At 33.0% G+C, this 23,537-nt stretch overlaps 2 non-coding genes and 1 pseudogene across 2 annotated transcripts; 1 reads left to right on the plus strand and 2 right to left on the minus strand.

Annotated features, from left to right (window-relative positions):
• Nucleotides 1-552: 552 nt before the first annotated feature.
• Nucleotides 553-22,033, plus strand: LOC111317678 (protein SIEVE ELEMENT OCCLUSION B-like; annotated as a pseudogene).
• Nucleotides 21,929-22,078, minus strand: LOC149520144 (small nucleolar RNA snoR137). The gene has a single exon (XR_016335343.1). It is a non-coding gene; the product is annotated as a small nucleolar RNA snoR137 (small nucleolar RNA).
• Nucleotides 22,079-22,630: 552 nt separating this feature from the next.
• TRNAT-UGU (transfer RNA threonine (anticodon UGU)) lies at nt 22,631-22,702 on the minus strand. Its single transcript has one exon. It is a non-coding gene; the product is annotated as a tRNA-Thr (tRNA).
• Between the last annotated feature and the right edge of the window lie 835 nt (nt 22,703-23,537).

A 23,537-nucleotide genomic window follows, 5' to 3' on the forward strand; every position in this document is an offset into this window, starting at 1 on the left:
AAACGTAGGTATGGTATGCATACCTACCTGCATTTCAGAAGAATGAAAATGAGTCTTCAGCAAACTGAATACTAACTTTGGAACAAAGAAATATATATTCTACTTACTAAATGTCAGAATTTTCTATTAGGAGACAAGACAGACCTAGAGATTTGGCATTACATTACAGAGGAATTTCCTTAACAATTTATATTGATAGAAAAAATTTTCATCTGCTCAATCTTTCCCTTTTGATCAGATTAATGCTGTGCTGTTGAAAATACCATATTCATTCTTCCAGATAATCTAATAAGGGAGCTCAAAATTGTTTGACACTGAATCTTCTGATCAATCCAAAGAAGAATAAATAACACAAAAATCATCAATCAGCTTGGTTGTGTACAACCATTGCCCTGCATCACCTAATGGCCTGAATCAAATCTATTAACTTTCCTATAGAGTGTGAATTTCTACCCTTGAAGGCTTGAAGCCTTTAACTTGGATGCCAATTCCTTTTTTCCCTTCCATTTTGTCTTCTTCGTTATAGCAGACGTCTTGATGTGATCAAGCTGAATGGTTCTTTTGCTTTTCTGTGCGATAGAGGGGTGCCTTATAGCAACTTCTTTATTAGGCTTTTCTTACTATATTCCAAGTTATGCTTTTGAAAGGCAAGTTGTACGCTTGACAGAAAATAAATTAAGGTCGTTATCAGCTCCTGGCAAATCAACATTCTGCAGCTACAAGATTAAAGCTGAGATGGAAAGTTTGATTCTTAGCTTTTCGCCTCAAAGACGCAAGGCTCCTTCAATAACTGTAATAGTTGCATAAAAGGAACATTGACCAATTTACATTGGCTGGGTTCTTTTTTTTTTTTACAAAGAAAATCAGATTCTATACTGGTTACTCTTTTTTGTTGAAAATTTTCAGGTATAGTTTTTCCAGGATCATCATCCTAAGCTATATCTGCCAGGGCATTCCATTAAGAATCCTGTTTAGAAAGGAATTGAAAAATGAAAAGTTCAGGAAGGGAATCACGACATTACAAGCAACTCTAAAATAATCAGAGAACAGTCATTTTTTTACATTAACATTCAACAATGAACATGCGTTTCAGAGGTAAAAGTTGCCAAAATTCCTAGTGTCGGAATCTCAGGAGTTGGACTAATCTTGATACTGTTAAGATCTGGGACTAATGGGACAAGATGTTTCCAAGCCATTATTTAAAATTCTAATCCTCTGGCAGCACTTCATAACTTAAACCTCATTGGGAGCAAGGTAGCAATTCCATCTCAAATGAACTATTTAAGGCCTATGAGTCACGGCAAACATAATCCAACTACACCTTGGGTATTTGCTTCCTTGACTTATACCAAAGAATCCACCTCTTTAATATAGTGGAATTTTCATCTGTGTCTCATAGGAGTGATCCACACATGTTCTCCACTTCAGGTGGCAAAGCAATGGGGAAGCAAATCGAGGTCACCCATAAGCCTGCTGCTATTGAAATTAGTATTAAACCTATTCTTTGATGACTTGAAGAGTGAAAAATCAATATTACTTTAGGGTTGTCAAATATATATATACAAATATATAAATGGGTTTAAGATCCATGAAATATATCCAAAAATAAAGCCCAACCTTATAAATTAACTAAACATAATATATATTTTAACAACCCCTCAAATTGAAGATGGTTCAAAATGAAACAATTGGAGTTTGAAAACTAAATAACAAAAATGTAAACTTGAAAGAGACTTTATAAAAAGATCCATCACTTGTGATTCAAAAGAAGTATGCAGTAGCATAATGATGCCTTTGCTTATCTCTTGTCTAATAAAATGACAATTTATTTCAATATGTTTAGTCCGTTAATGAAAAATATCATTGTGAACGATTTGAATTGCATTCTTACTATCACAAAAGCGTGTAATAGGATTTGGTGTGTGAACACCAAAATCTATAAGTAATTGACACAACTACAAAATTTTTGCTTTAGTGTTTGATAAAGTTCTATACTTTGTTTTAGCACTTGAAAATACCACAATTGTCTGCTTTTTGCTTTTCCAAAATATCAAAGAATCACCTAGAAAAACATAATAACTAGTTGTAAAACATTTATCATTATCATCACTAGCCTAATAAAAAAAAAGGTAAAGCACGAAGTTTAATTTAGAAGTTGATGAGAACAACAAACCTTTATGTAACGTTCCTCTCAAATATCTCAATTTTTTAATAACTATAGTAAAGTGAATTATTCGAGGTGCTATCATAAATTGGCTTACAACTTGAATTACATGACTAATATCAGGTCTTGTAACTATCAAATATATGAGACTACCAACCAACTATATATAAAAAATAGCATAATTGAGAAGTTCTCCATTAGTAGCTTTCATTTTGATATTAATTTTAAGAGGAGTGTCAACAATTTTATCATCAAATAAGCCAGCTTTAGAAATAAAATCAGAAGCATATTTCACCTAATACAAGACATATCCATGAGAGAAACAATCAACTTTAATTCTCAGAAAATATTGTAATGGACCAAGATCCTTCATCTTAAATGTTTTGCTAAGATGATTTTGTTATATTTTGAATACCAAAATTAGCATATTCGATTATCACCATATCATCAACATAGAGAAGCAAAAATACAATACCTTTTTTAGATCAATGAATAAACAATGCTGAATGATAACAACTCTGCACATTCGAAGTTAAGCATAGTAGTGCTGAATTTCTCAAACCAAGCACGCGGTGCTTGTTTAATACCATATAAAGCTCGTTGAAACTTGCACTCTTGCTTAGCTTGGCAATACAATCTATAAGGAGGTTTCGTATAAACTTTTTCACGAAGATCTCCATTCAAGAAAGCATTTTACATCCATTTGTGATAAAGCCCATCCTTGAATAAAAGCAATAGCTATAAGAGTTCGAACAGAAGTCATTCAAGCTATAAGAGCAAAGGTTTCTTCATAGTCAATACCATACTCTAGTGTAAATCTTTTTATAACCAACCTAGTTTTATATGTCTCAATAGACCCATCTGATTTAGTATTTGCCTTGTACACCCATTTACAATCCACTACAAAATTTTCAAGAGGTCAATTAACAAAATCCCAAGTATGAGTTTTCTCTAAGGCATTTAATTCTTTTTTCATAATTGCTTATCAAAGAAGATTAGAACTTGCTTCACAATAAGATTTAGGTTCATTAATAGAAAGAATAGTAGATAAGAAATAATGAAAATCATGATAATGTTTTGAAGGAATTTGCTCAAGTGTTAAACATCTAAGTTCTAGGATAGATGGCTCTAACAAATTGGACAATGATGGTGTAGGATTGCTTATGGTAGAGTTAGTGATGGGACAAGCTTCATTTGGATGAATTTGCTGAGGTGTTGGAGAACTTTGGGACATATGAGAAGATTGATTAGAGTCATTTAAATAAATAAAATGATAAAAAAAAAGAAAAAAGACCCATAAGGATCATTGGTAGATTTTTGAAAATGAGGCAATGAATACATCAAAATATTTTCCTAAAAAGTAAAATACTGAGAAACATGAAGTTTTTGTGTAATAGGATCATAGCAACAATATCCTTTTTGTCCAATACTATACGTTAAAAACACATAAATGACAATTTTTTGGGATGATTTATCACACAAAACTTTAGGAAATGAAATAAAACATATAAAACCAAGAATACGAAGCTTAGAATAACTAGGAGTATTGTTATACAAACGTTCAAAAGGAGAAATTCCACCAATGACAGAAGAAGGAATATGATTAATAACATAAACTAAAATAAATGCAGTTTCCACAAAATTTTTTTTAGGAAATAATGAAGATAACAACAAGGCTCTAGTGGTTTCCATGATATGATGATGTTTTCTTTCAACAACACCATTCTGTTGTGGTATATCAGTATAAGATGATTCAAGAAGAGTACCTTGAGAAATAAAAAAATCTTTTAAATGACTTGATTGATATTTCCTGGTAGAATCAACACAAAAATATTTAATTGTTATAGAAAGCTGTTTTGATCATGGCAGTAAAATCTTGATAAAATTTAAGCAAATTCAAAGGATGTCGAAATAAATAAATCCAAGTTTACCTTGAATAATCATCAATAAAAATAACATAATAACAAGAACCTCCATAATAGTTAAATGAGATAGGCCTCACATATCAGAATGAACAAGATCAAAAGAAGATAAAGAATTGATTCACTTTTATTAAAAGGTAAAGCAAACTGTTTTGCTAATTTGAAACTGATACAATTATTGGATGTTTCTAACTTAACATAACCTAACTTGTTACTAGATACCAAATATTGAAGTCTAGAACAAAAAATATGTCCTAACCTACAATGCTAAAGGGAAAAAGATGAAAGCTTTTGAACACTAGAAACTAATAAAGATTTTTACACAAAAGGATGATCAAATTGACCAAAAGGATGATGTGACACATGTAATTTTTTTAAAACAAATAATATTTCAATTTTACTACTTGTCCCAACCATTTTCCCTATCAAACAATCCTGCACCACACAACCATGAGCGAAAAATGACATCAAGACCTTGATCACATAATTGACCAATAGATAGCAAATTCATAGAAAGTGATGGAACCAAAAGAATATTATCAAAAGAAATATTTTGAAAACATGAGACAGAGCCAATATGAGTAATAGACATATTTAAACCATTAGCAGTATGAATAGAAGGTAAACAAGTAATAGGACTTAGAAAGTCTAAGATAGAATTATCAAAAGTCATATGACTAAAAACTCCAGAATCAATGATCCAATCCTTAGAATTAGCACCTAAAGTAGTTGACAATGTAGATGTAGAAGAATTTTTACCTATAAAGTTGTTACTCATACTAGAAATAACCTGTCGAATAATCTTTTAAGTTTGATCTACAGTGGAGTGAGAGTTAACATTAAAAGTTTATGTAAACGATGTCATAGCAACAACTTGTCTCATTTTACACAAGCCAATTTTTTTTTTTCAATTCTGGGTAATTATGCTTTGTATGTCCCAACTTATGACAGTAATAACATTCAATCTTAGAATAATCCCTTCATTGAGATGAGCCAAATGAATTAGGGATAAAATTTTTTGGACGTGCAGTAGCTATTAAAATAGTATTTTCCCCTCATTTGGGTTGATTTAAAATGCCTCTCCTAGTTTCTTTAACCATCAATTTTGACAAAATAACATCAATAAAAGGAGAAATGACATAATGTAGAATAGAAGCACGAATGGACTCAAAATCATCTTGAAGTGCCATTTGAATTGTGCAAGATGACTTTTTTCTCTATATAGGTAATATAATTTTGCATCAACAGTCCATTTAGGTTTCACAAAAACTAATTGATCCCAAATAATTGAAATTTCAAAATGAAAATAAAAAATTAATTATCCTTTTCTCTATTTCAAAGTAACAAGATCCATCTCAAGTTTATATCTTTAAGCAAAATCAGTTTGAACATAATGTTTTTCAATAAAATTTCAAACCTCTTTATTATTGTCAAATTTCCTAAGTTATATACTAATTGAAGGAGTAACAGTACTGGCAATTCAGGTAACAATTTTGCTATTATTAATCTCCCATTATTCATATTCAGACACAAAAATTTTTAATCCATTAAAAGCTTTCAGACATTTTTTTATCAGTTGTAACATATTTCCAAAGTCCTTTCTCTTTTAAAAAGTTTCACATAAAATAAGACCAATGAGTGTAGTTTGTTCCATCTAATTTCATTGTAATAGGCTATGATGATTTTAAGAGGGTCATAAGAGAAAAACAATTCAAAGCCAATAAACTGATCAACCAGTAACAAGCTACTAAACTAATAAATTCGTCACAAGTGAAACAAAGACAAACCAATTACACAGGTGAACAATCCAAAACTAATAAAGTATTTAGTCAACCTGTAACCAAGGAATAAAAGTAAGAAAAGACAAAGGCAATTTCAATTTCACAAAACCCAAGCTATAATTAATGGCATAAAAACCAATTCTACCCAATTTCACAAAATGACAAAAAAAAAAAAAAACAAATGCAACAACCATTTATTAAGAAAAAAAAGTTCAAAAAATAGCAAATCAAACTGACTTAAAATAAAAAGAAATAACAATCACCGAAAGCTGTGATACCATAATGACTTGAAGAATGAAAGACCAATATTATTTTTAGGGTTGTAAAATACATATATACAAAAACATAAATGGGTTTAAAGCCCATGAGATATATCTAAAAATAAAGCCAACCTTATAAGTCAACTAAACATAATATACATTTTAACTTGACATTGTTGAAGACATCATTTGTTGAGCAATCTTTGCTATCCAGGGATCAGTTTAGGTAAAAGCCTTACCACCTATATGTTTTTTCACCAATATTTGTGTTATGGTGTGACTAATCAATACAACATTTGTATAGGGAATACATGTGCAAGTGGATGCATTATGTGAAAGAGCTTTCCATTTTAGTGTTGATGAATTACTTGTCTTTTTATCAGTCACATAAATAGAATTTCCTGTGAGGTTAGACTATTGTTAGCATTAAATACTAATATGACATTAGAAAGCTGTTTGATTATTATTATGTCTCAATAACAAATGCCTTCATCTTCTTTTGAACTATTAAATACCAAGTTTGATCAGTTTAGTTAGATGAATAACATTATATCTACCTTAATGTCCTCAATGAATAACTTTGATTTTGGGTAATAGATCATGTGATCAACCTTTACATTACACATGTTTTACATTTTTTAATAATGATAGATAGCTTATTAGTGGTCAATTGGTGAAAATGAACATTCAACAACTTTGGCAGTAGCTTAGGTAGTTAAAAAATATTCATAGGATCAAAGGTTGTACTAGCCTTGGCAGCATTTGCCATGGCCTATGGTGAATTCTTGCTAGTTGTCTAGCTTTACACCACCAATCCACTTGTCAAAGGGGTTTCACTCCTTAAGTAATTGCCAAAAGTTCTTACACGAATTGACCTTTTGAAACTATAATTTGATTATTTCCAACCTCATCAACACGATGCTTGTCATGGCCAAGTGCATTGTCAAACTCAAGGAGCTTCCATCTCACTGCATTAGCCTTGAAGACCTAGAAATGTCATTTACCTATTCTATTATCCCTTCAGCTATTTATTAGACCATCCAAAGTATATTGATTTGTGCATTTTAAATTATAGGCCTCATCAGCATGAGTCATGAGTACATCATAATATTTGGTTAAGCTAGCCACGACTATGCTTTTCTCATGCCATCTTAAATTTTTTTTCTGTTTTATTTTCATATGGAAACAATAAAATACAAATAGCTTAAAGCTCTTGTACAATTAATTAGAAGTCATCTCCTAATGTTAATGCTATCAATTGTTCTTTAAATGTAGGGGTTAAGGAGGAAAGAATTTTTTTTATCTAATTATTTCATATATTTGGTGTTTTCTCTCAAGTTCATATCATCGACTATAGATGCTTGGGAGCTACACATATAATCAATAGTATATACACCAATCTTATGGAGATACTCAAAAGTGGTCATCAACATATAAGTAATTCATCCTTTCACTTTTCTTGCGAGATTTCACTTGAAATTATATGGATCATGATAAATAGCTAAAAAGGTATATAAATCGTAATGTTCAATATATAATGTTAACTATAAACGATAATGAACTTCGTTAATTTGATACAGGTGAGAGAAAGGACATTGAAGCATATAAAATGTTGTTATGCCTCTTTGATGTAACCCATATTGATAATATGATGATTCTTAAGGCTTTGATTTATAGTCGTAACTTTGGGATGGAACCACCAAGCAAAGGATCTGTTTTATCCTTTCTTTTTCTTTTCTTGAACTTATCTATGAAATCAAGATTTATTTACAATTTATATATGAAAGTGTAAGAGGTATTTAGTGGTTAAAAGGGCATTGTAGTCTTTCTCCCTTATTAGAGGCTGTCAATAGATAGCTAAAGACATTTTAGACATTTGGGCTGACCTGATATGTCAGATCGACCTAACATATTCAGTGCCACATCAGCTCGACCACGTCACTATTGTTCCTCACAAGTTCTTCATCTCTTGCCTATAAAGGTATTATCATTTTAGGCCATATCTTACTTCAATTCCTTATTTTTCTTACCTTTTTCTCCTTTTGACATTTTTTATACCGATTTTTGACTTGTGCGTTAGAGTGCAAATGTAAAAAATACTTCTTACTTCTACTTTTAATCGTTTTCTTCCCTTTATTACCTTTTCAAGAATACCTTCAGGTCAAAGCTCGGTATAAATATTTGATGTGCCAAGTAAGGGCTTTCTATCCATCAACATAGCCTAAAATCATACTGCCTAAAAAAATAGCCATTGAGGAAGGAGAGACAATCATCTCGATTAGAATGAAAATACATAATAGCCAGCACACAAACTAATTTGCCCCATAATAGACCAGTCCAACCATGAAACAATTTCAAGTTTTAGCTGAATAGATACAAGCTCTGAAACAAATGCTACACGTCATAACCCCACCTTAAACTTAAAACATGCCCGATCTGATCACCTATGGTCAATAGGCTACAAAAAGGTAACTGAGTTACAAGGAAGTAAAAGCTTTTTTGGCCTCTAAGAAAGAATAACATAATATTTCAACTGCCTATCATTACTCTAGCCATAATTCAGCACATGCCACAACTTAAAAATCAAAACAAACTGACCTGAAACCCTAATTGAGCAAAGACCTGAAGGCCCGAATACAGGCCATGAAAAAGGAACTAAAAGGGAAAGCAGTCACTTTTGAGGAGTAGATTAAGTTTCTGGAGACCTCACCCTTCACTGAAAAAATTAACTGAGCCATGCCTTTAAAGGGATTCAAAATGCTGACCTTAGAAACTTATAATAGTACATCTGACCCCTTTGATCATTTTAAACTCTATAGAACTAATATGATGATATAGGGTGTAGATAAAGAGCTCATATGTAAAGGACTGGTCACTACCCTCAAATGAATAGCTCAATCCTAAGATAGTGTCTCAAGCTGAGGTCAATCATAATATTTAAAGAGCTCAACCACTCTTTCTTTTCTTATTTTGTAAGTAACTAAAGAACTAATAAGATAATTTTAAGCCTGATGTCAATTCATTAAAGCAGAAACAAGTATTTGAAAGATGCATTTTAACGTTGAAACTTTATAGTTGAAAGATTCAGAGTAGACAACCACCATAACTATCCTAACAAGTAGACTCAGTGATAAAGAGTACCATCTTAAATTGACATTGTCTTTAGAGCTATCGAAGATACTAGTCAACATTGTACTTATGATCAAAAAATATATAAATATTGAAGCTATAATAAAAAATAACCATTATAAGAGAGACTTATCTCTCTTCTTTGGGTCAAAGTGAGAGAGGCTCATCTTCCTTCTTTAGTAATAAAAAAGGTAAAGATTTCTATAATTCTCCTTGAAGAGGGAAAAGACATAAGGTTATGAGCCTTGGTTGAGAAAAAAGCTACACTGTATTGAATATCTCTTGAGAGAGAATTTAGATACAAATTGAAAAAAAAATCAAGAGTTCAAATGATTAAAACCACTAAGACAAAACACAATAAGGGATCTGACCATAAAATGTACCTTTCATAAAGACATAAACTACAACACTAAGAAATGTGTTGATTTAAAGAACAAAATTAAAGCTCTGATCAAAAGAAGCTAGCTAGAAAGGATTTTAGACCAACAAAGACAAGGTTAGAATAGGTCAAATTATAGAAGAAACTGTAAAAAACCTATAAAAATAGGAAAAAAAGATCGATGAAAAACTAAAGAGGAAAAGTTCAAAAGGATGAGTATAGATAAAAAAAAATGTTGACCTACCAATAATAGACCTATTGCTGGTGTAATGAACGTAATCACTAAGGTAAGCTTTACCACGGCCAAGAGAAAGTTTGATCAAGGCTTAGTCATGGCCATTAGTTTTTTGATAAAAAAAGAGAATAATTAGAAAGATGAAATAATCTCTTTTAACTAAAATGATTTAAAAAGAATTAAATATCTTCATGACGATGCCATAGTAATCACAACTATGATGTACAATTACATAGACAAAATGATCGTATTTAATAACGAAAGATCAACCAATTCCTATATTATACCACTATAAAAAAAATAAGAATTAAGGAAAATCAACTGCAGCCGATCACCACCACTCTGATTGAATTTGGGAATAACTAGGTAATGTTAAAAGAACTATTAAATTACCTATCTCTTTGGGAATTAAGCCAAAAATAATGACCTCAGTTATAGAGTTTATGGTCGTGGACATTTCATTAGCCTACAATATGATATTGGGTTGACCTAGTCAGTCTATTATATGACTCATAGACTTATCTCTCCACTTAAAAGTAAAGTTTTCAACACCCCATGCGATTAGTGAGATTAAGGGAGACTAGTTCATAGTATGATAATGTTATATCACGACAATGAAAGGAAGGATTAGGAAGCAAATGGACAATTCGATTGAGATCGAAAATAGAAAACAAGAAAAAAAAGAAATAGAGACTGAAGAGAAACAAGAAAGCAAGAGAGTAAGCACATGCAACAATAAAAAATCAACTTGAAATAAGTGCATTCTTAAGTTGTTCTGAGCTTTTAAGCTCTACACCAGTACAAACCATACTTTTGTACACTAGTAAAAAAAATTGAAATGAAAATACATACATTTTGTTCAGCTTTGCATTCTCATCACTTATCATTTTACTAAACAACATACTAATTGCCATGTCGGGATCTGTCCCTGTAAGAAATGATCTCGACCTAATTAAGTAGAAAGAAATAATTGATCAAAGACTTGAAATAGATCAGAACTGATAAAAACCTTATGTCTATACCGTTTTAAGAGAGCACCTAAGAAAAATACATGTAAATTGGAACTAAACTTGAACATAAAGAAAAATTAATTCAACTCTTAAGAAATAATACTGACCTATTTGCCTGGACACCATCAGACATGCCAAGAATTGATCCCAAGGTGATAGTTTATAGGTTGCATACCAATCTAGACACAAAACTAGTTCAATAAAAGAAGAAGACTTTTACCCTTAAAAAAAAAGGCTATCGAGGAGAAGGCAACAAGTTATTACAAATAGACTTCATCTGAAAAGTCTATTACCCTAAATAGATAGCTAATGTAGTCATGATTAAGAAGCATAGAAGCAAATAGAGAATGCGCATATACTTTACCGACCTTAACAAAACTTGTCCAATGGATAGTTTTCCTCTCTTTTGCATAGACTGACTAGTTAATGATAGTACCAAACATGGCCTAATTTCATGGATGTATATTTTAGCTATAATCATATCTAAATGCTGAAAAAAGACAAAGAAAAAATGACCTTTATCATCGAAAAGGCCTCTATTACTATAAGTCTAGACTGTTCAGCCTGAAAAATACAAGAGTGACTTACCATAAGTTAGTCAACAAAGTCTTTAAAAATTAGATTAGCCGAACTATGAAAGTATATATAGACTACATAATAGTAAAGAGTAAGAGTTTGGCCAAGCACTATAAAGACCTAAAGAAAACCTTCAATACCCTAAAAAAAATATAATATGAGACTTAATCTGAGTAAATGTACCTTTAGAGTCACGTTAAGCAAGTTCTTCGACTATATGATTAATAAAAAGGGGGATAGAGGCAATCCTAAAGGTTTAAGCCATATTAGATATGAAAGTACCGACCTCAGTAAAGGAGATGCAAAGATTAACAAGTAGAATAACTACCCTAAATAGGTTTATACCTAGGTCGATAGAACATTGCTTACTATTTTTCAAGATCTTTAAGAATATATTTGAATTTAAATAGACTCCTTAATGTTAAAAAGCATTTAAAGAGCTCAAGGAGTTTTTGTCTTTTTCATCTATTCTCTCTAAGTCGAGATCTAACGAAATATTATATTTGTATTTGGTTGCTACCGACCAAGCTATTAGTTCAATATTAATCTAAGAGAAAGAAAAAAGGTAGAGACCAATATATTTCATAAGTAGGGTATCGAGGGGGTTAGAAATAAACTACATCAGGATGGAAAAGCTGGCCTACTCTATGGTTACATAGGCTAAAAAACTCATGTCATACTTTAAAGCTCACACAAATCATGTGTCAACCGACCAATTACTCAAGTAGCTTTTCCAAAAACTAGAGTTACTAGGTAAACTAATCAAATGGACAGTAAAACTTAGTGAATATGACCTATATATGCTACCTAGGTCCACCATAAATATCAAGTTATGGCAAACTTCATCATAGAATGCACATTGGCTTAAGCCGACAAGTTGCTTGAAAAGAGTGAAAAAGTCAAAGAAAAATAAATATGGAAGCTTTTCGTTGACAAATAGGGCACTAGGTACAGTAATGGGGCTGACCTCATTTTGATCAATCTTGATAACCTATGATACTAGTACACCTTCAAATTCATATTTAGAGCATTCAATAATGAGGTTGAATACAAAGTATTACTAGCCAACCTAAAATTGGCAGCTAAGTTAAATGTTAAACATATCATTAGATACAGTGATTCTCAGTTATTAGTTGATCAAATAAAAAACGAGTTCAAAGCCAGAAAAGAAAAAATTCAAAAATACTTAGACAAAGCACTGTCATTCATCATCACCTTCTTTAAGATCGAGGTTAGAAAAATATCCAGGTTAGAAAATACATTGGTAAACTCTTTGTTCAAACTAGCCTTCGGGATAACAATGGAAAATCTAGGCTAAGTTTTGGTAGAAGAACTCATACAAAAGAGTATTTTGGAAAAACTAGTAGGATAGATTGAAAAAAAAAATAATGGATGACTTCGATCAAAACATACCTAACAATGGGAGAACTACCTGAAGACAAGGTCTGAGTTAAAGCTTTAATGAAAAATGCTCTTCAATACTCCATAATCAATGAAAAGTTATATAAGAGATTTTTTAACCTACCTTACCTAAGATGTATAGACGATGATGAGGTAAATTACGTCTTTTGGGAAATTCATAAGGGGATATGTGAAAATCACCTTAAACCCTGACCACTTGCCTACAAGGTGCTTAAATAGGGCTACTATTGGCCATCTATCAGGAAAGATGCCACTGACCTGGTAAAGAGATGCAATAAGTGCCAGAGATTGACCCATGTTTAGTACCTCCCATCAACTGAGCTAACTCTTATTATCAGCCCTTAGCCTTTCATGCAATGAAAAATAGATGTTTTCAGACCATTTTCCTCGACCATAAGACAAAGGAGATTTGTTCTAATAGCAGTTGAAATATTTCATAAAATGGCTTGAAACTGAGACCTTAGCTATCATGATAGAAGCCCAGATCAAGAAATTTGTATGAAAAACATATTCTACCTATTCAGTTTACCTTGATTTATCATAATAGATAACGATAAATAATTTGAAAATTCAAGGTGCAAAAAGTGGTACTGCAACCTTCACATCGACCTAAAAGTTACATTGTTCCCCTATCCTTAATCTAATGGATAGGTTGAAATGGTTAATAAAACAATATTAAAAACTCTGAAGAAGAAATTAGAAGAGAATAAAGGCAAATGGGTCGATAAGCTCTCCAAAAAACCTGTGGGCCTTAAGAATGACCACGAAAGTCTTCACAATAGAGATTTTCTTTCACTTGGGATAAAAGCTATAGTTTCCATTCAATAGAGGCAAATAAAAGAGGTTTTTAAGGCCAACCTAGATTTAGTAGAAGAGTAGAGAGATGTAGCTTTACCTAAAATAGTAGACTACTAGTAAAAAATGTCCAAATACTACGATAAAAGAGTTCAACGTAAAATCATAAAGAAGAGCAACTTAGAACTTAGAAAGTTTGAAACTTCATAAATGGATGAACAAGGTGGTAAGCTAGCTTCGACCTAAGAAGGATCTTACGTGGTTAAAGAGGTTGTCCATGACGCAACCTACAAATTGTAAAAAATGAATGGCAGTCCCATCATAAGGATGTAGAATGCAAGTAATTTAAAAGTTTACTACCAATAACTCAGACAAAATCGAGGTCATACTTGTAACTTAAAAATTATTGAATAAAGTTATTCTAATTAAAATTTATTATGAATCCTAAACTTGAGCCTTGACTAACCTAATCAACAAAGTTTAACCTGAGACTTATTTGATTAAATTCAAATTCTCAAGTTAATTTAAGATATTCTTAAAAAATTGATTAAATTCCATTAATCCCACCTACTTTGAATTAAGGCTTATCTGATTTATCAAAAGATTAATTTATTAAGTCATTCTTTATTGTCCACACTCAATTTGTCTAAGCTTGAGCTTCATGATTTTTTGGTGAATTGATTAACTTATTGGAGCTTAAACTTGTGATTAAAGAATTAATGAGATTAAAAAAGAAAATCGAACTAAAACTTGAACAAAAAGTTAATTTTCATTCAATATCAAGGTCACCACATCAGTTAGATGAAAAAATGATTGACAAAAGTTTTAGTGAGTGATCTGATTTGGTTTCAGGTCTTTACAAAAAAAAAAGCCCTTCAAGCATTCTTATGGTCTGCAGTGACAGTAATGGTAAGCCCTTTCTCAACCTTAGGTGTAAGGCCAACTTCGAGCTCAGCATCCATAGTTGTGTCCTCGTCCCCTTCATCATCCCCCTTAGATTGAAGTGGTAAAGACCTTGACCTGATGTTATTAAGGCTGATGTCCGAAATGTCAAGGTTAAGGTTAGTGTATTTAAAGAGCACCTCATCTTTTACGAGTTCGAATGTGTCGAAGACATTCTTTCTAGAGAATTCCACCTGAAACTGAGTGTATTCTTCAATGGCCATGAATTTTATAATGATCTCATCCTTGCATGCCTCCTTGGTCTTTTACTTAATTTTTTTTTCTTTCACCTTAACTTTCAACTAAGATCTCAATTTAGCAAGCTCAGCCTGAGCTTCTCTAAGCTTCAGCTCAACCTGATCCTTTATCGATTCAACTAAGTCATTTTTTATATGTATGCTCTTTATCTTGGCCATTAGCTCATCCATTTTCTTCTTTTGTTTGACCTTTTTTTTAAAAGAGATGCTGACCAATCGAAGACCAACCAGAGATTCAATATTTTTTTGATTCTCTTCACCTCAGGCCTTCAAATCATTTTCAACCTTGAACATGTAGGCCATTGCCATATAGGCATAGTGTAAGGCCTAATTGGTGCAAATAGGGGGCTAAAGTGGAAGCTTTTGGTAGACCGCAAAATAAAAACAAAGCTCAGACTCAAAAAAAATAAAATCAACAATTGTAAAATGAAATCGAGCTGAAATGATACTTATTGCTTAGAAGGAATAGGGCCTATAGAACTTTTTGGCCATATTAGCATTATTCAGTGGGTTCTTATTGGAAGTGTACTCTAGACTCATGTAAATTTTTTTTAGCTGGGTCTTAAGTCTTAGGCTTTTGGATTTTCAAGGAAAAAAGAAAAGGCTTCGATCATAGATTTTTTTGTTAGATGAGAAGTTGCCATAAAAAGCTCATTGTATGCCATCATCTTATGCTTGCCTTTGAAGACAACAGAGGGCTGAGTCGATGAGCTTGATTGCTTGCTCTAAGAGAGATTTATTGGCTTATACCCTTTAGAAAGAGGCATCAAGATGAATTTTCCTATTGCCTTTCTTAGCCTTGGTTCATGTGCATACAAATGAGAATCAAAGTCCTCGGATGGTTGGGTGGACATCTATGCAAAAATAAGCTAAGAGTTAGAAAAAATTAAAAAAAATTAAAAACTCTATGATGTTATCTTACACTTACCTTAGTACTTGAACTTGTTTACCATTTTGGGAGAGGTCAGCTTATAAAGCATCTATGACTAACTCCTTTATTCAGGTGTAGTTCATTATTTTACCTTGATCTGTGAGATCAAATATTGAGAGAAAATAGGTACATCAAGAAAATTTCTAGGCTCATTCATAATCTCCCATGCCTTAAACTCATCATCCTTATTTATTTTTTTGGATGCAGAGAGAGAGCAGCTTTTAGTTTTTTATTAATCTCGAGTAGTCTACGAATAATTTTTTATTGAAATGAGCTTTACGTAGAACCACCTCTTGTCACTAGGGCACTTTTTAACAAAAAAAAATTCCCTAAATAGAGGAAGGCTAAGATAAATACCTAACTGTTGACAAAAAATTATGAATGCTATTATGTACCGAAATAAATTAGGGATGAGCTTTGTGAGTGTTAAATTATAATAAAGGAAAATTTTAACAAATAAAAGTACAAAGGGAACCTTAGATCGACCATTATGGGGTCTTAATACACCCAAAACCAATAAGGCTCTAGCTTATTAGTGATATAATTTGAGGTGCTCGACGTCAATATACTATACCCTTTCTTTGGAAAACAAAAGTTTATTCCCATAGAACGAATGTGATAAGCATAACACATATTAAAACAATCCTTAAGGTTAGGTTTTCCCTTTAAGTTCTTTATCACATCTTTGGGAATCATGCCTAAGGAACAACGAGTATAGATTGGGACCTTAACTAGCTCATTTGATTTAGAGAAAGACTCATTTTTACCTTTGCTTTCCTCGACTAGGTTATCCTCTTTCGTCTGTACCTTTTCAGAGTCCCTTTCATCATCGAAGTCTTTATTATTAGAAGATTCAAACTCCTAAGTAAGAGTGGGATTTTGAGTTGGAACAATGGTAAAAAACACTATAACATTAGGAGAAAATAAGGGTTAAAGAGACTCTTAAAAAGAAGAAAAAGAGAAGATGTCAATAGGAATTGATTGAAGAGAAAGAGGAGAAAGAATAAGAGCATTGATGATGGTGTGAAAAGCCAAAGAGGCAAAAGGACGACGAGGCTAAACCTTAAAAGGGAGAATAGTTAAAGAAAAAAAAAAGCATACCAAAAAAGTTTGTTCAACTTAGGAGATTGGGAAAAAAAAGATTTTTCAATTCAAAATCAATTTGAGCGCACAACTCATCCACGTTTAGGACCTGTTCTCTTTAAATCCAAACACTATCTTCAACTCTCTACTACTTTTCTTTTAACATTGAGTTGAGCTAGTAGGTAGTTTTATTGTAGTCTCGACCAATGATAATCAGTGGAACCAGGTCGTCATTTTCATGCATGAGCTGACCCCCTAGACTTTACCCTAAAACTCTTTTCACCCTTAGAATTAGCGCTAGTAGTCATGGTGAAAAGAATAAATGCTGAAATAAGATAAGAGAAACAATTGAAAAGAAAAAAAAACTTTAAGGTTGAAAAAAACTTGAAAGCTTTTTAGGTCAGGAAGTTTAGGTTAGATTGAAAGCAAAAAAGCAAAATGATGAAAAATGAAAGTCCCAACAACTTTTTATATAGTCGTGTCTCAAATAAAATGAACATCCTCTATTATGCCACTTGTTAGAATGCTAGTAGAGAGCATCTTTTCACTTTCCCCACTTTGAATTTTATCATTTAAAAACCTTTCTCCTCTTTAAATACGATTTTACTTACTTGAATTGGCCAAATTGTACAAAAATGCCAAGTTGAATCGATTTGGTGAACCAATTGCTAGGTCACCCATAAGGCATACACAAGGAATGAATTTTAGTAAATGTCAAGTCTCACATTGACCAAACAAACTTCGTCAACTCATCCAAACCCTTTTATCTTCACCTTGAACCACCTAAGGCAAAGTCACTTTGATAATATCTTAGCAGATCATATACCTAACCTAAAGCACATGCATAAGATCATACTGAAGCTAGGTTGGCACATGTCAAGACTATTAAGATCAAGTTGAATAACAAATGTGGACTTCTAACACTTACCCATCACATCAGCTTTATAGACGTTCAACCTTAGTGATAAGAGGTTAGATCTTAGACAATCTTTCAAAGCTCACATTCGTAGAGATTAAGTCTACAAACTTATGCAAAAATAAGCTAATCACATATACAACAGTATGATACTTAGACTGTTTGGAGAAAGGACAAAATGTTAGGGGTATTTAGTGATTAAAAGGGTATTGTAGTCTTTTCTCCTATTAGAAGTTGTAAACAAAGAGCTAGGGGTATTTTGGACATTCAGGTTGACCTAATATGTGACACCGACCTAACATATTTAGTGTCATATCAACTCAGTCATGTCATTATTGTCTTTTACAGGTCTTTTACCTTTCGTTCATAAACATGGACATCCAGGTATTATATTCTAGGCCATATTTTACTCCAATTCCTTATCTTTCTTACATTTCTCTCCTTCTGACCTTCTCTATACCGATCTTTGACTTATGTGTTGGAGTGCAAACATAGGGAGCACTCTTTGCCATTGCTTCTAACCATTTTTTTTTGTTTATTGTCTTTCCAGGAATACCCTCGTGTTAGAGCTAAAAAAAAAAGTTATCATGATAATTGTTTGAACAACTTGTTTTTGACCACTTGTAACATATACAGGTCAGCATTGAATTGTTAAGATAGAAAAGTGTGCTACTACTGATTTTAGACCTTGAACTCCTGGGTTAAAAGCTTCTTATTCTCAAGCATATGTATAATGAATCACGAGTGCAGCCAATGAGGGTAGAGATTTAATTCAAGACGATTTGGATCCTAGTTGAAGATAAGTCCACTCCATTTGATGACACAAAGAGAAAACCATTTGAGTTTCTACAATCAACAATGCCATGGTACTCAGTTGGTCACCCTTCCGTGATTGAACCAGTAGTGATTAGGTACATCAACGAGATTTCAGGATTTAGCAAGAAACTTTTGCTAATGGTGTTGGACTAGCAAGGAATAGTTGTGAATCATAATGCGATTCATATGATCTTTACTTGGGGAACTTTGGCATTCCCTTTCACTAAGAACAAGGAAGAAGCTCTTTGGAAGGAAACGACATGGAAGATTGAACTCTTGGCAGATTCTATTAACCCTTCCGTAATCAATTAGGTATGTGCAATCCTAATTATAACTACTTATATCAATAAACCATTTTTTTTTATATATATTTGAGATTGATAGGATTTGAATATATATTACTAAACCTAAGAGTCCAAATTGTTTTAAACCATTTTTAAGTAAATAAAAATGATTAGAATCCTTTCAAGCAAATTAGCATCTAACAATCGTATCGATAATATTTTAATCATTAAATTAATATTATATATTGGTATTGCAATTAATAGAAATGAAATTCATTTGCTTGTATGGGAGAGAAGATATAGATTGGATATGAAAATTCACAACTATTGCAAGAGCTGTTGCAGAAACTGCCAATATTGAATTGAAGATGCTCTACATGGGAAAAAGCAACCCTAAAGAAAAAGTTCAAAAGAACGTGACCACCATCCAGGAAGATAATCTTAGCCATGTATTGTAAGATGTTTCTCTGATATGGTTCTTCTAGGTGCCGTTGGAGAGCATGTGGCATTAAAGAGTTGAGCATGGAATGACCATACAAACTAACCAAATTATGCAAGAGATATGACCATGCTCAACTTTGATGAAAGTGATCAAAAGCCCCCAATCTAATCATGCCAGTGAAAGCAAAATTAAACAATCAATCAATCATACAAGAGACAATAATTTAATGTAGTTTGGTCCAACTTACTTATGTCCACGGATGAGAAACAAGATCCACTAGTTGTAGAGAATTACAAATATACATCAAAATATATCAACCACTTAACAATTAATACTCATAGATACTCTCAATCTTCTCTAGTTCTATAGAGTATACTTAACCCAAATAAACACATACCCATGTGAAGCCTTTCAACACAACTAACCACATACCCATATGCACCCATACATCATAACTATGTGGACATTTTCAGTCTTTTCTAGTCCACTCACAAACAAACATAGATACTCATAAGACATAAATCTTTAGTAGTCTTATGGAGTGTCTACCCATAAAACTTCATAACTCTCTTACTTTTTTTTTCTCATACCTAACCCTATAAAGACTTCATCTATTTATAACTATACAAACTTACTTATTACGAATCCCTTTCCTTTTAAAATTCTTATTCTACAAGTCTTCTTATCAATCAAGTAATATCTGGCCAATCCTAAACAAATCTCTTATGAGATTTGAGTCATTATTCTCAATAATCTCTACCTTGACTCAAATTCCATCAAATCATCTGTCTTCATGCTAGATATGCTTGGCTCCACCTGCAATGAAAGTCTCACAAGCATATTCTTTTGTGTGTCTTTACACTTCACGTAAACTGATCCTCAATTATCAAAACTTGAACTCGAACTTTTCTCTTTAATCGAGCTCCTCTGGACTTACCTCTTCCCATGTCTTGAACCATGCTCTGGTATCACTTGTTAGGCAAAAAAAGCCCTAATCTAATCAAGCTAACGAAAGCAAAATCAAACAATTAATCAATCATATAAGAGATAACAATTTAACGTTATTTGATTCAACTGACCTACATCCATGGATGAGAAACAAGATCCATTAGTTGTAGAGAATAACAAACATATATAAAAACATATCAACCATTCACCAATTAATACTCATAGACCTTCTCAATCTCCTCTAGTCTTATGAAGTATTCTCAATCCAAACAAACATATACCAAAATGCATCATTTCAACACAACCAATTACATACCCATATGCACCCTTATATCATACATATGTGAACCTTTTTAGTCTTCTCTGGTCCACTCACAAACAAATATACACATCCATAAGATGTAAAACTTCAATAGTCTTATGGGGTGTCCACCCATTAAACCTCGTAACTCTCTTACATCTTTTTCTCGTACATAAACATATAAAAACTTCACCTAATCTTATAAAGACTTCACCTATTTATAACTATATAAACTTGTTCATTAAGAATCTATTTTCTTTCAAATTTTTTTTTTACAAATTTTCTTATCCATCAAGTAATATTTGATCAATCCTAAATAAATTTCTTATGGGATTTGAGTCTTATTTCCAACAAAAGATCAGCTGTGATAGGTAGGGGCTAAGTTAAAATGGCAAAGGCTAAGGCGGAGACTGTTTTGAAAAGCCTCGAGGAATATACAGCACGGGAAGCGCTCACGGCAGAGACGAGTTTAATTCCTGCGTTGAATGCTCACATCCAAGGTCTACGCAGCGAGCATCACTGCAACCGTCTGATACTTCCATAGACTACTGCTGGAACTGGAGGCATCCACGTGAGGGTGTTTGCGTTGAATGTCGGAAGCCAATGGAGAAGTTCTTAATGTATCGCTGCCGCAACGATTAGTTAATTAAGCTATCACCAAGGCTGGAACATACTTGTTGGAATTGCAATTAATAACTACTAGCTGCTCTGCTTGCTGCTTTAATATAGCCTCATGAATAATATCTTGAACATTGTTAAAGAGAACTTGCTGCTTTTTTAACTTGTTTTTGGTTAATAATGCCATACATAAAAGGAACTTGACTAGATTTCATTTTCCTGATTTGATCAGTTAAGCCCTATCATTTGTCCTTAAAAATAAGCAATGGTTTAGATATGTCGAAACTAGAAAAACGAACAGATCCAGCAAATCCTGCCTTTGTTATAACGAAAGAATATTTTGTCTTTTGTTATGATCCAATTCGATACCTTCAACTTTAGAATCGATTCCAAGGTACCAACAGAATACGGCAAGTCGTCGATTCCAATAATAAAAACAGCACCCATTACTCCGTAAAGCAACTAGGACAAAGGTAGAAATTCATCCCAGCACGCTTTTAAATATCCAAATGATGCATAACTTAAACCACACTTTTATCGAAGATTTTAAATTACTTATTCAAGAACAAACATGATTTTTTTAGTTGAATAAAATAAATCCAACTTTCAATTTAGATTTTAAAACATGAACATATACATATATATATATATATATAAATTATACACTGGTACCATATTAATAATTGGAAATAAAAAATTGGTTATGGAAAAACATACAAATATACCAGGAGACAGGTAGAACAGTGCAAGTATAGGTAAAATGCACAGCGCTGTTTAAAACTGGCTGAAAGTTCAATTAATTTATGCTTCGGAAACATGAACATCCCTCACTGTTAAATCTGAGAGCGTTCACCAGTAAGAAGCAACTTCAATCTAAAAACACACCCAAATACATATGGCTTAAGAATGGGAAAGTTGGAAAAAATCAGATCTGTCAGAAATTAACTGGAAAAAATGGCAGAATCCAACTCATTTCAAGCCACGATTCGCTTAAGCAACGCGCAGCTTGCGGATTCGAAAGAATCGTCGGAATTCAAGGTGATTTACGCTTTCGTTGACACGCCCTTCCGGATTCCGTTAAAAGTCCCTGAAGAACGCAACGCCTATCAAAAGCGATTGATTTGAATCAACGATTTTTTTCAAAAAAACAAAATAGCAGCAAAAGTTTTTAAAAAATTAATAAAGAAACAGCAGAAACGTATTTCTTGAAAGAAACGAGTCAGATAGCGTTTCTAGCAGCGGGTGGAGTTTTATAGCCGTAGTTGCGACTGGAAAGTGGAAACCCTATATTTGCAGAAAATGACTAAATGGCTATTGGGCTTGAATTTGGTAACTGGTTGGCCGTTCATGGGCCTAAAAGTTCTCAGCCCCTAAGTGAAATGCAATTTGCTGCAAGCAGGCAATTGCAAAAATGGATAATGCCCCCACGCAGGATCGAACTACGGACCTTCAGTTTACAAGACTGACGCTCTACCACTGAGCTATAGGGGCCTGGCAATGCACACGGTTCTTTCTGAGATATGAATATTTTAATCAAGATAAGACCGCTTGGTCGAGAAAATATGGTTGTAATATTGGCCTAAGCCTAAGATGCGACGGGATGGGTCAGAGAAGAGTTCCATGTTCAACACGGTAATTGAATAGGTACAAATTTTCTTTTAACAGGAGATGGGGCTTTCCTTGCCTGGGATTCATTTGGTGTAGGTAGCTCAATTCCGTGGGGTCAATGGCTTATGAGAGAAGGAGCTACTAAGGCGTACATGGAATATTCGAAGGCAAAGAAAGACAACGAATAAGCACTTGTTGGCAGTTCGGTAGAATCAGAAGTGGACCGTCTTTGGTCTCAGGGCATCATCGGCTTGCTACTCCCTCACTGAGCAATTTTGATATCTCTGGATCAATACAGCGGAGGGTAAATCAAGAGAGACCTCTCCTCTCTTATCAAGGAATTAGGCGCAGAAGCAACTAGCAAAGACAACAATGAAGATGAAATTGTTTCACCGGTTATTAGTCAAGGAGCTGGCCTTACGTCTCAGTCAACTTCTTCAATAGAAGCACTGGCAGTTCCATTGTAGTTTCATAGGATAGTTCTGCGGGTTAATACCTCTAATACTACGCGGGCCAGTCTTTCCTTCGTATGCTCCCTGTCAGAATGCGATCTCTGCTAAGTCTCGTATATAAGAGAAAGCTTTGAATCATCTCCCCGAGTGGGGCTTCTCCTCTCTTTCATAAATTGTATAGAATAACCTGCGGGAAAAAAGTCCGGAAACCAGGACGTACGATTGGCTGGCTTTTCCTTTCCGTAATTACTTTAAATATGAAATTA

This window comes from Durio zibethinus, chromosome 2, assembly GCF_047325235.1.
Source record: "Durio zibethinus cultivar Kanyao isolate XHJ-2024 chromosome 2, ASM4732523v1, whole genome shotgun sequence".
In the NCBI taxonomy this organism is placed as follows: domain Eukaryota; kingdom Viridiplantae; phylum Streptophyta; class Magnoliopsida; order Malvales; family Malvaceae; genus Durio; species Durio zibethinus.